This window comes from Leopardus geoffroyi, chromosome A1 (genome assembly GCF_018350155.1).
Source record: "Leopardus geoffroyi isolate Oge1 chromosome A1, O.geoffroyi_Oge1_pat1.0, whole genome shotgun sequence".
NCBI lineage: Eukaryota > Metazoa > Chordata > Mammalia > Carnivora > Felidae > Leopardus > Leopardus geoffroyi.
In genome coordinates this window covers 164,286,132-164,300,095 of record NC_059326.1, presented here as the reverse complement: position 1 = coordinate 164,300,095, position 13,964 = coordinate 164,286,132, and the positions used below count along the sequence as shown (strand labels likewise).

Below are 13,964 nucleotides of genomic sequence, written 5' to 3'. Positions count from 1 at the left end.
TTGGCACTGGCCTTATTTAAAGCCTGGATAGCTTCTGGGTACTTGGAAACTTTCTATTGGCCGCATGGTGGCGGGGCGGGGGAATATTGGTTGTGCTGCGCAGGCAGTTGGCTGATGCAAGAGGCAAGCAAGACTATAGAAGCCAAAGGCATGCAACGGAGGTATGTGGCCTTGGACATCTGGCTGGCCGTTTTTTATATATGCTTTTGCTGGCTTTGCTTCTCAAAGGAATAGAAATATATTTATGTGTATGTGTCTTTAACAGCATGCGTGTCAAAAAATTGAAAATGAATTAGAAAGCAAAATAAAATTTGGAAAAATGTGTCACACATAGTAACTTTTATGTGATTTAGAGACATCAAACTAATGTCATTCCAACAGGGCTTTTCATGTATAGGGAGAAGAGCAAAAGGGACACCTTTTAGGTGGTCAGTTAACCATCCTACTTCAGTTCAGGTCATGATCTCATGGTTTGTGGGTTCAAGCGCTACATTGGGCTCTCTGCTCTGTCTCCCTCTCTCTGCCCCTCACCGCCCTCTCTCTCAAAAATAAATACACATTAAAAACCAAAAAGGAAGAAGAGCAAAAACACAAGTCGGTTTTCTGCCATTATGCTTAGAAGCATAAGAAACAGCCCAGAAATCAGAAATTCATGTTCATTAGGCTCAACTGTCTGACTCCTGATGTGGCCAGTTTCATATTTACCTACCTTCCATATGTGAATCTTTTTTCAGAAAAACACCTAAAGAGGCAACAAATAACCAAAATGAAGGGAATTTAAAAATGCAAATGGAAGAATTTCTATTTTTGTTAATGATATTAATTATTTTGGTTATTCTGCTTCCAGATTAAGTAAGAAAAGCAAAACAATGTGGTGACTCATCCGAGAGAGAGAGAGAGAGAGACAGAGAGAGACAGAGAGAGACAGAGAGAGAGAGAAGTGATAGACTTTGAATTTCCAATGCAATTAATGAAAAATACATTGAGAGGAAGGAAAAATAATTCTTCCTCTACCCTTCTAGATTCTTGGCTGACACCCCTCTGTATTACAAGAGAGATTAACATGAGAAAAACAAACAGAAGTTTAATATCATATGTATCTCCTATATATATCAGAAATACGCAGGAAAACTGAGTAACTCCCCAAAATGGCCAAAGCTACCTCCTTACATACCATTTCCAGCTAAAGACAAAAGAAGATGTGTGTGGGAGGGAAACCAATTGTGGGAGGTTATCAGGCAAAGCAGAGTAAATAAAGGTCAGGTTGTTTGCAGATTTAAGCCAGTTGCCTGCTCCACTGATGAGGGTAGATTTAGCCATCCTCCTCCTTCTGATACAGAGAGAGAGACACCCTTACAAATGGAGATTTAAATGTCTCTTACAAAAGGTTAACTTCTACTCAGTTTTCAGAGCTTCCACCCTGTGTCTGCTGTTTCTTAAAAATAACCCTCTCACGATAATCCTTATGCCAAAGAAACATTTTGGAGTGGCAAATTCTGCTCCCTTTCCATATTAAGGATAGATGACTAACAGCAAGAGACCATTTAATGCTACATATAATTTTTAGGAGTTGAGTTTCCCAAATTCTATTCCCACCTCCCACGATGTCATCTCTCAGGTCATATAAGCACTACCTCCAAGTAAGACACATTCCTTACCATCCTTTTCTCTCCTTTCTTTCACCAATGTATCATCCCCTGCCTCTTGTTCACTCAAGTCCTTGCTCATAACTGGCTATCTTACGTAATAAACTAAATTCCCCCAAAGCGCAAATAGACACAATAGGGCCACATACCCTATTTTAGAGGATAAAACATGACTGTGCCTTTGCTACCTGTATAGGCTGAAAATGTGGTCACCAAAAACAATTTCAATAAATAAACATCCTTTTAAACATATGTGTGTAGATGTGTGTGTGCGTGGACAGTTGCATTTTTGTTTTGCACAGAAGCACAACGTGCAAAATAATTCTCTTTGGGGATAATGCATGCCACAGTCATGGGCAACTTTAAATTTCTGTGGTTAAATGAAATTTCAAAAATTCTGTCCAAGTTTGATGTAAAGGGCTTACTGATCTAGGTCCTTTGAGAAGTAAAACTTTTCAAAAATACAAAGCAGGAAATTGTGATCACTAAGCAGAGTTACCACTGTGATGTTCCCTGTGTATGGCTTATTCAGAGCCCTACAAAAAAGAACACAAGGTAAGCTGGGGGCTTCTGAAGCTCCAGCCCCATGCTTCTTCAAGGCTGCAATCCTGTGAGCTATTCTTGCAATGGCGTTTGATGTAAAATAGTGAAAACATCAGATTATCCTAAGAATACCATTTTAAAAGGAGGAATTTCTGGGATTGCTTTTTTTCTGCTGTGACCCAGAAAGACCCACCAATCCATGGGCAAGCAAATTGCAAGTGTGACAGGACCAGCACAAATTGCTCAGTTATAATGAAGGACCTGGAGCCACCTGTTCCACAGCAGGGATAAATCACAGTCCCTGTTTCTATAAGGCAGGGATCTGCTAGGGAAGGGAAACTGAATATGGGGAAGATTCTAGAGCCAATTTGCTATTCCAGTACTCTTGGGTTCCTTTTTTTAACTAAAGAACAGGGAAAGAATTCTTTTCTACCACTAATTACTCATAACTACCCATAAAAAAATGTGTCCATAAATACCATTTTTGAAATATAGATGTTCTGATCAAAGGTCTGGCCTACATTAGCTCAATTAATTTACACATGTGTTGTCTCCTAGCGCTGTGGGCAACATAACGTCTTCATCATCACCCCTGAAAGTTTTCCAATTTAATCTCACTCAATTACAATCACTGCCTTGGGTTATTCGTTCTAATGTAGTTTGCATTCTGTCCACAATGCTCCTAGTCACCTGGTCTCCACTCACCCAAAATATGCTGGTTTCATTACTCCAACAGCCATCTCCTGGACTTTTCTTTAATAGTCACAGCAAACAAAGTGAAAACTGAGTATTGCTTCTGTCCGCCCTTGGGATGTGACCGCTGAATGCTGCTTCACATCTCTGGGAGGCAACCAAGCTGCTTGAACTGATTTTTCTAGTCAGCCCTTTGCCCCATGTGGTCTATTTTGATTCTATCAGCTTATGCCGAGGACGGAGGATACATGCCCTTGAGTGAACACCCAATGCCAATTTGAGTCCATTTTCTTCCCTTGTTTTAGCCAAGCGTGGCTCCTGTCTCAGACTCTCATTGCCTTTCCTTCTGCCACCACAGCTGGTTGCTGTCCTAGAGTTTTATCTCCCCCACTGACTAAAGTACAGGATTGATTTCTGCACTGGGAGGAAAGAATTTAATTGGTGAATAACAGTCACTTTTATTCCCTTGCATTCAGCGAATTTACAAGCTATCTCAGTATTTCAAAAAATAGGGCCTTCAGGCAGGAGTAGCATTGGAATCTGAGCATCAGCCATCTATCTACCTCAAGCACTCAGAGCCCAGTGAAGTTCAGTTGTTACTTAGAAAACCTTAATAGGCACCATGGGACCCTAATACAATCTCTCTTTCACACACAGAAGCAGTCTGCCAACTTTCTAAAGAACAAAGACCCAGTACAGCAGCTCAGCTCTCCACTTTCCTTTCAAGCTCCGTTCCTGTTCATCTAATTTTTGTGTATCCCAAATTAAATTACTTAAGGCATATTCCCCACTAAAATTACAACTAAACCAATGCTATAGAAAAGAGAAATATTTGTCGGTCTTTCTCAGAAATATAGGAATTGAATTATCAATACCTCTTTTTAAAAGAATATATTGGGGCCCATTGTATCCCAAGATTCAAATAGCAAGCGCAGCCCCTACACTAAGGGGAACAGAGGGAGCCCCTAAAGGCTGTGCCTTCCTGCATGAAAATCCACAAGTTATCACCAGGTCATTCGATATGTCGGCTTAGCCACAGGGCCACCTCAGTTCTGTGCTAGAGAACCAAACAATATCAAACTGCCCTGCATGCTGGTATTGAAAAAAGCCAGCTGTGAATACTAACATACAAAAATAAATACAATGTCATAGGACATGGATCCACTGAACGAAGTAACAGAAGGATTTATTTTGTTCCTTTGATATAGGACGGAGAAAACTCACACTGAAAATCACATAGGAGAGAAGGTGAGTAGTATGAATGTGACATAAACAGAATGGGAATCTTGGAACCTGTGAATGGGAATCAAGGATGAATTAATATCTTTGTAAACCTAATGGTCTCATTCCTACCCCTCACTTCCACTCTCACCCCCATTCATATGTAATTTACAAATAATACTAAATTATACATTTGGTATAAAAATTATCCAGAGATGGATTCCCCCCCATAATGACAACTTATATTACTTCTTGAAATTTCAATTAATAAATTTTCTCTAATATGTTCTTCTGCTGGTGTGCTAGGCATCTGCTAAAAATGCCAACAGGCTATTTGTTATTTCCACATCAACAGAAATAATAATTAAGGGTATGTGAAGATAAGAATGAAGTCACGCCAAGGTGGTAATTTTTATTGTGGTGGCACTCACGTTGTTGTTGTTGTTGTTGTTGTTGTTGTTGTTGTCGTTGTTGTTGTTTTGAGATGTTGTTAAGGATGAAACAGTAAGATAAAATTTTTGGAAGACACTAAGGCTACTCTTAAAAGACAGAAAAGAGACGTTTATAAATAACTAATAATTAATCAACTATGAACGGTTAAGGACAGCCCCACCCCATCCCAAGAATGTGCACTTTGGCATGTAGTTTATTTTGAGCTGAAGGCACTTGAGACCCTGCAGGCTCAAGAGAAACTTTTGTCCCTCCCTTAACCACACACAAGAATCTAAATTGAGGGTCTTTCTCAGAATTAGGGTTTTTAGCAGAGATAAACTTTATCTAGGTGACCCATCTATACGACAGGGCAAACATCTAATTACCAAATACTGCTCTTCTTATTGCCTAGTTGAGTGCATTCCTTTCCTCTTAAATCCCAGACCCCTACCCCATCTCCTTAATTCAGAATGACATATACACCTCATTTTGCCTGTCATTGGAATTTCCATGTTTATGTAGATTCCCCATATGTACACCTATTAAATTCTATTTTCTCCTGTTTAGTTGCCTCATGTTAATGTGATTCTTAGTCCAGTTAGAAGGACCTTTGAGGGGACAGGAATTATTGCTTCTCAACAACTATAATTTAGAACTGTGCTATATGAGCCAGGCAACATGTTACAGGAAAACAGAAACTAGATTCTTGCTTTATTTTGGGGAAGGAGGAAAGGTATTAGGGAAAGCTTGGGAAAAAGGAAGCATTTGAACCAGGTCTTTGGTGTTGAGTGGTTTTTTGACAATTGAGTGGTTAGAGTAGGAGGACAGGGCCAGGATTAAATTCTAGTAGGATTAGTAAAGCAGAAAATGGAGAAAGCAGGCAGCATACAGGCTGTATCTGTTTGCTATCAATGTTATTAAGACAACTACTGATTTCTTTTTTTCTGATTTTCTTATAACATAAACTTCTGATCAATAATTTATTCTTCAAAAAGGACCTTTTCACTATAGATTAGCCAGTAGAAGATAAAGTTACATTTTTCTAATGAAGATGACAAAACCGAACCAAAAACAAACAAACAAAACCATTAATAGCATTGAGCCACTTCAAATATCCTGAGACAAGTTTAAGCCTTTGTCAACTTACAATGGAACTTCCTTTTAAAATTTTGCCAGAGTGGGGCACCTGGGTGGTTCAGTTGGTTGAACTTCAGACTTTGGCTCAGGTCATGATCTCACAGTTGATGGTTTTGAGCCCCATGTTGGGCTCTGTGCTGACAGTTCAGAGCCTGGAGTCTGCTTCCCTCTCTCTGCTCCTTTCCTGCTCATACTCGCTCTATCTCTCTCAAAAATAAAGAAACATTAAAAAAATTTTTAAATAAAATACAATTTTGCCAGAGTACAAATAATTGTATCTGTTAAGCAGAAGACACAACAAGAACTAACATTCTAAATTTTATGACATAATTCTGACCAACAGAAATGACAGAATAGTAGAAAAAGAGCAGACTTGTTATGAAGATATAGTTTGGGACCTGCCAATTAAAAATATGTACTTATGGGCAAACATTCTACATCTCTGTTTTACCATATGTATAATGAAATAAAAATGATCTATGTAGGGGAGGAAAAATAATTTTTCCTCTACCCTTCAAGTTTCTTCACTGAGATGCCCCCCCCCAATAATATAAGATACATTAACAAGAGAAAAACAAACAGAAGTTTAGTAACACATGTACCTCCAGTATACATGAGAGATACCCTGGAAAACTGAGTAACTACCCAAAATGGCCCAAGTTACCACCTTAAATTCCATCTCCAGCTAAAGACAAAGGAAGATGTTGGGGTGGTAGGGGCCAGTTATGGGAGATTATCAAGAAAAGCACAGTAAACAAGGGTAAGGTTGCTATGGAGATGTAAGTCCTTGCCTTCTTCATTAATAGCAGTTGCTAGAGATTTGGAGTCATCCTTCACTTCCTGGTACAGAGAGGGATTTCCCCTATATGTATAAACGTCTCTTACGAAAGGCTAACTTCTACTGTTTTCAGTTTTTGCTGTCTGCTGTTCCCTAAAAATAATCAGCCTAAAATAACTCACGTGCCAAAAAGAAATATTTTGAGGTAGATTCTGCACACCTTCATCTACTTTTCAACGGTGTGCATTGGGCAACTTCTGGTTTAAAGTACATATCTCATATATTGTTGGCATTATTATTATTGAATATTTAAAGTCACTAAGCCACCTAAAGTTCATAATAAACACCTAAAGTTAGTCCAGACTTCAGAAAAACAATTCAAACCATTCAGAGAAAAGATGCATATGTCTTTACAGTCATAGATTCTGAACAGAAATAAACATTTAGAGAAATAGAATACAGCAAAAAATAAATAAATAAATAAATTCTAAGTTTACAATCTTGACTCAATTTGGTCCATATGCCCATGCTATTTTCTTTTGCTGAATTTTCCTTTTTACTTATTCAAATTATATTATTTAACAAATTAGGCAGGAATTGCTTCCGTATGGCTAATCTAATCTTTGCTTTCTTCCCGCATGGAGCTGTTATTTTCCTTTATTCATTTTTGCATTGTCTCTCTTTCCTCTTTTTTTTTTCTTTTCCTGTTTTATTATTAGAAACCAGTGGTTTGCTGAAACATTGGAGAAAGCACAGAATGCTGGTAACTAATACTGCACCCTGCTCCTGAAAGATACCCACTTACAGATGTCACTGAGCCACACAAACATGGATAAGGGTAAGAAAAGTGCATCACAAATACCTCATTTGAGTTTCTCCACTCCAAGTAAAGCTAACACTAAGACCTATATGTCATGAAGCTACCTCAGCAGCAGTTTCAACTCCCTGAGGACAAGGACCAAAATATCCATTATTGAAGTAAGAAGTCTATTTCCATTTTGCACTTCAGCTCTCTATTTCTGTATAAAAAATACATTAAGAATCATGCAAGTATATACTCTGCTTTTCATTCAGATAATTTTGCATGAATTATCTCAGGGCAAAAATATAATAAGTTAAATCCAAATGCATAAAAAACAACTGCAGTGAATAATAAAATGGCACTTAAAGTATAGACTTAAGCTGTCAACATATCCCTCAGTAGTTTACTTTACTATCAACCTAGTAAAGTATATATTTAAAAAAAAGTGGTACACTATTTTGCCCTTAAAGGTTAGATTATGACATATACTAAAAGCATGACTGTTCTCGAAGCATAAAGTTGCATGCCAACGTATGTATTCTCTGCCTTCAGTTCTATAAAATGTATATTTAGAGTGGTTATCAGAAATACCAACTGATTGCAATATTCGTAACAATAAAAGAATCATTTTCTAAAATAAGGCCCATATCATGGAAACACTAATTTTAGTATTTCCTAAAATTAATGTGGGAGGAAGTGTGTGTCTGTGTGTGTATCTTTAAAGGGTATTACTGTGAAAGAGAAAATGTATATACCAAAGTAACAATAAGAAAATGTCTGTATTCAAAAAGAGGTAAAGGTAAAGAAAAAAGGCTCTGTTCTTAGAAAATCATTGACTCCCTTACCCTCCCCACATATGCTCTGATTAGCTCAATAGCAATCTTTATCTAATCCAAAGTCTTCAACCTTGAAAAAGCACTCATCTCTATGCAAAGCAATTAGGGAAAAAGTGTTCCCTGCACAAAGTAGTTTCTCAATAATGATGCTTTGGCCATCCAGAACAACATGGATAGGAGACAGGCATTAATGAGTCAGGTCTGCTGGAAATAGCACACATTTTAGAAACCAAAGGCTTTGCTAGAAAGGGCATAATTCCATCTCTGAAGGTCACAGAGTCCTTCACATTCACTTCATTTCTGGATATTGTATGCTGAAATTACAATCATCCTCCTAAGCCTGGTTAGCATCTGCTGAACCAGGTCAGCAAAAGGAATCCAACTTTAACACAACTGAAATTCTAATTATTTGTACATGGTCATTATTTCTGGGGAAATTATTGCAGGGGCACATATCTGTCTAAATATGTCCATTGAACTTTTATTTTCTGCTCTTTTGCTCTCAAGCATATTGCCACTGCTGGAACAACTTACCAAGAAAAACTAAAAAAAAATTCTAAATCCTTCAAAAAAAAATAGTAAAGCCGGAATACTAGTCTGAAATAGACCTACACTCCCAAACCAAGCATTAGTACTACAATTTATGTTAAATTTTATAATCTTATACTATAGTTTAAGTTGAAAGTTCAAGACATGCACTGTAGCTTCTTCCAAAAATGGCCACAATAAGATTTCTGGTCCCATATGCTTTTCTAGAACTTTGCCACTCTCTCACCAAGAGGTGTGGTCTATTTCCCCTCCCTTTGAAATTGAGCAGGACTCTGCCACTGCCTTGACAAAGAGAATATAGGAAGAGGTGTTGTGTGACTTCTGAGAGTAGGTTAAAAAAAAAAAAAAAGAAGGCAATTCAGCCGTTGCTGGTTTCCCTCTCTTTCTCTGGCTATGAGCCTTGGGAGCCTTCTGCCATTTTGTAAGAAGTCCTGCTACCCTGAAGCCACCAAGTTGGCAAGATCACATAGAGTGACAAGAGACAGAGATGCCCAGAGAAACCTTCAAATAATTCCAGTCTCTAGTCTTCAAATCTTCCAGCTGGGTCCTACACATTATGGAGCAGAGACAAACCAGCCCACCACGCATTGAAAATATTTCTGACCCACAGAATCGCTGAAAATAATAAATGATGTTTTGTGTTACTAAAGTTTTAGGAAGTTTTATTATACCATTATAATAATTAGAACACTTCCATAAAAGAAGTAAAGAGCAGGGGTGCCTAGATGACTCAGTTAGCGTCCCACTCCACTCAGGTCATGATCTCATGGTTCGTGGGTTTGAGCCCGTGTCAGGCTTCATGCTAACAGCTCAGAGTCTACAGCCTGCTTTGGATTCTGTGTCTCCCCCTCTCTCTGCCCCTCCCTCGCTCACTCTCTCTCTCCCTCTCTCTCTCAAAAACAAACATTTAAAAAATTTAATAAGAAAATGTATTAATTATTGAAAAAGAAATATAGAGCAAACTTGGGGCAAATGTTCCATTTACTGCATCTGACTCTTGCATTCATTTTTACTGCCTTTGAAGAATAGTGTAAACTTTCCAAATCAGTATTCAATTCCTTAATGAAATGGAACTGCATGTCCTATCAAATATACAAATATGAATGATATAATGCCCATTAAATACTTTGAACTATCATTAAGATCAAAGTCTATGTAAAATCTTCCCAAAGGAAACCAAAAGATCTGCCATTTGCCCACATTTTCTGGGACAACACCCATCACACCTCTTCCCATACATATACACACTACCTTTGATATGGCCAACAGATAAAACAAAAGACAAGATAGATACATGTCTCTCTTATTCTTCATTCTTACATCCAAATGTAGGAGCCAAAGGTAGGCTGCCTCTAAATGGGCCACTTTGACATATTGATTATTTCAAATAAAAGTTACTTAAGAGACAGTCTAGGCAAGAAAGACACTCAGGCCCTTCTCTGTACCCCTGGAAACAGGAAATAAAACTCTCATGTGAAAGGTACCCTCCCTGAAGCAAGAAATAAAGAGACATCTTTATCATCAGAGATGGGAAATTTAGAGCTGAGAAGGCTGTATAAACAACCTTTATTTACTTCTTACCAATTTATGCCACAACTCACATTCTGTTTAAAATTCCTTACTAATTGGAGCTGCCAAAGTTAAGTTTTCTTTGTTTTGTCAAGTCCTCACAGATATATTGTCTCTTTGTCTAAAAAGTACAAAAACTTCCAGCCTTGGTCATTTCTTTAGGATTCAATTTCATTATTGAGCCCCTGTGCACATGTAATAAAACTTTGGTTCGCTGTTAATCTCTCCCTCTGGAAGATGCTGAGGGTAAAGAAAAAGCTTTCCCTGCCTTCACAACATTCCAGCTTCTTGTCCCTGAGAGTAAAGTCCAAGCAAGCGAAATTAGTAACTTGAGGGGACTGTCAGAAGAAATTGATAACCTTCAATGACAAATCTCTAAACAGAGAGAAGTAATAGTTTAATGAAAGATTTGCTCATCACCTAACTTTCAATTAAAAAATGAAGGTTGACACCAAAGTTTTGCAATTCTTACATATTTGCAATCATCATCATAGTGACAGATTTTTTTTTAAGGATGTATTAAGCACAGACACTTCCTCAAAGAATTTCAGGGAATAAGAAAAATGATAGTCTTAATTTCTCTGAAACTAATGTTTTATTAATCCTGTAAGTCTGAAAAACTGTTCATCTGAAAACAATCTCATTTATAATAGCGTTAAAAAAGAACAAAATACTTAGGAATAAATTTGACCAAGGAGGTAAAAGACCTATCCACTGAAAATTATAAGATCAGTGAAAGAAGTTGAAGAAGAAGCAAATAAATAGAAAGATATGCTATGCTCTAAATTAGAAAAATTCATGTTGTTAAAATGTACACACTATATAAAGTTATCTACAGATTTAATTCAATTCCTATCAAAATTCTAAAGTCATTTTTCACAGAAATAAAAAAAAATCCTAAAATTTGTAAGAATCACAAAAGACCCTGAAGAGCCAAAGCAATCTCGAGAAGAGCGAAGCTGTAGGCATCACACTTCCTGACTTCAAACAATATTACAAACTACAGTAATCAAAACTGTATGGTAGCAGCATAGGGGTACACACATAGACCAACAGAACAGAATCAGAACCTAGAAATAAATCCACACATACATGGTGAATTAATTTATGACAAATGAGCCAAGAATATTCAGTAGGGAAAGGATAGTCTTTTTAATAAATGGTGTTAGAAAAACTGGATTGCCACATGCAAAAGAGTGAATCTGGACTGCTATCTTACATGATACATAAAAATCAATTCAAAATGGATTACAGACTTGAATGCAAGACCTAAAAGTGTAAAACTCCAATAAGGAAGCATAGAGATAAGTTTCTCAGACATTGGTCTGGCAATGATTTTTTTGGGTTTGACATCAAAAGCAAAAGCAACCAAACCAAAAATAAACAAGTAAGACTATATAAATCTTAAAAGCTTCTGCTCAGCAAAGGAAACCATCAACAAAATGAAAAGGCAACTTATGGAATGGGAAATGGACAAAATATACATAAACCACACATTCAGTAAGAGGTTAGTACCCAAAATATATAAGGAACCCATACAACTGAACAGCAAAAAAGCAAATAACCAAATTAATAAATGGACAGAGGACCTGAATAGATTATATCTTCCAAAGAAGACATACAAATAGCCAATAGCTGCTCAACATCACTAATCAGGGAAACACAAATCAAAATCACCATGAGGTTATCCTAAACCACTATGTTAGGATTGGTATGAAAAAGATGAGAGAGAACAAATGTTGGCAAGGATGTGGAGAAAAGGAATACCTGGTACACTGTTGGTAGGACTATAAACAGGTATAGTCACTATAGAAAATATGATGGAGGTTCCTCAAAAAATTAAAAACAGAATTGCCCTATGATCCAGCAATCCCACTTCAGATATATATCCAAAGAGAACAAAACTGTTATCTTGAAGAGCCCATGTACACTGCAGTATTTTTCACAACAGTCAAGGTGTGGAAACCATCTAAGTGTTCGTCAATGGATGAGTGGATCAAGAAAATATATATATATATATATATATATATATATATATATATGATAAAAATGTGATATATATATATATTTGTGAAAATATTATATAATCAAACAGTATGGTAGCAGCATAGGGGTACACACATAGACCAATAGAACAGAATCAGAACCTAGAAATAAATCCACACATACATGGTTAATTAATTTATGACAAATGAGCCAAGAATATTCAGTAAGGAAAGGATAGTCTTTTTAATAAATGGTGTTAGAAAAACTGGATTGCCACATGCAAAAGAGTGAAACTGGACATTTTTGTGAAATCACACACACATATATATATTATATATGTATGTCATATATATATATATATATATATATATATATATATATATATACAAAGATACATATAATGGGATATTATTTAGCCTTAAAAAGAAGGAAATCATGTTATTTGTGGCAATACTGATGAAAATGGAGAGCATTATGCTAAGTGAAATAAGGCAAACAAAGAAAGATGAATACTGCATGGTATCACTCGTAAGTGGAATTTTTAAACAAAAGGTCAAATTCATAGAAACAAAGTGGAAAAGTAATTGCTAGGGGCTGGAGGAGGTTGGTGGAACAGTACAAACTTTCAATTATAAGATGTATAAGGTTTGAGTATCTAATGTGTGACTATAGTGGATAATATTATATTGTATAATTGAAATTTGCTAAGAGAGTAGAACCTAAATATTCTCACACACACAAAGTCATACAGACGCACCCTATGGCACATCAACAACTCCCCAGGACATGTGCTGAGGCATCCCCAGGGCCAGCGGTACCAGAGAGCTCTGCGTGAATATGAAGAGTGTCAGAAGCAGGGTGTGGAGTGTGTGTCTGCCTGCCTCCTTCACAAAAGGAGACCGAGGGAAGACCAGACGGACAGCTCCAGGCCACCTCACCTGAGAGAAGCCTTCTGGGAACCTGCATCCAGCAATGACAATGCAACTGTGAGTGACAGTGATGACAGACAGCATGACAGACCTCTAACCACCGGAATTGTTCACCAGAAAGGACCTGGGAGGGACTGAGCATGGCGACAGCACCAATGACTTTTTGACAGAAGAGGAGGACAAGAAGCCATGACACCCAACAGAGAAAGGCCCTGGGGACACAGAAGAGATGGAAATGGACTGGGAACTGGTCCTCAAGCATGGGAAGAGATAGTTGGGTTCACTGGAAAAGTTCAAAAGTCATCACCATACACCTAAGAGCTTCAGCTCTTGTAAACAGTCATGTTAATAAACGGCTGCTGGAGAAAAACAAAAATTAAATAAATAAATAAATAAATGAAATAATTGTTATAATGTATATGTATATCAAATCACCACATTGTACATATTGAATATCTTACTACTTTTCAATTATAAATCAACAACTGAGAAGTTATTTAAAGAAAAACAATAAACTATCTTATGGTTATTCTGCAAATATTACAGAGCAACTAAAATGTGCAGTGGGAAATTCTAGGTATTTTGGGGTATGAGGAATCTTTCAGAGAAGTATAGTACAAGAGATAAGGTCTTCCCATAAATAACATAGAAAATGATGAAATAAAGAAAAACAGATAGGGTTTTTCAGATATTAGAGAGATTGCTTCCATATGTAGGAGAACAGTCATGAAAGGTCTCATCAATGGATAGCAAACTGAATATTTGGGGAAGAAAATTCCGTGAAGAAAAATTAACATGTATAAAAGCTCAGAATTTGGAAAACATCACTGAGATCAAGAGTGG

General features: G+C 37.0%; 1 pseudogene; it reads left to right on the top strand.

Annotated features, from left to right (window-relative positions):
- Window positions 1–12,828: 12,828 nt before the first annotated feature.
- Window positions 12,829–13,470, top strand: LOC123581001 (annotated as a pseudogene).
- The last annotated feature ends 494 nt before the right edge of the window (window positions 13,471–13,964 follow it).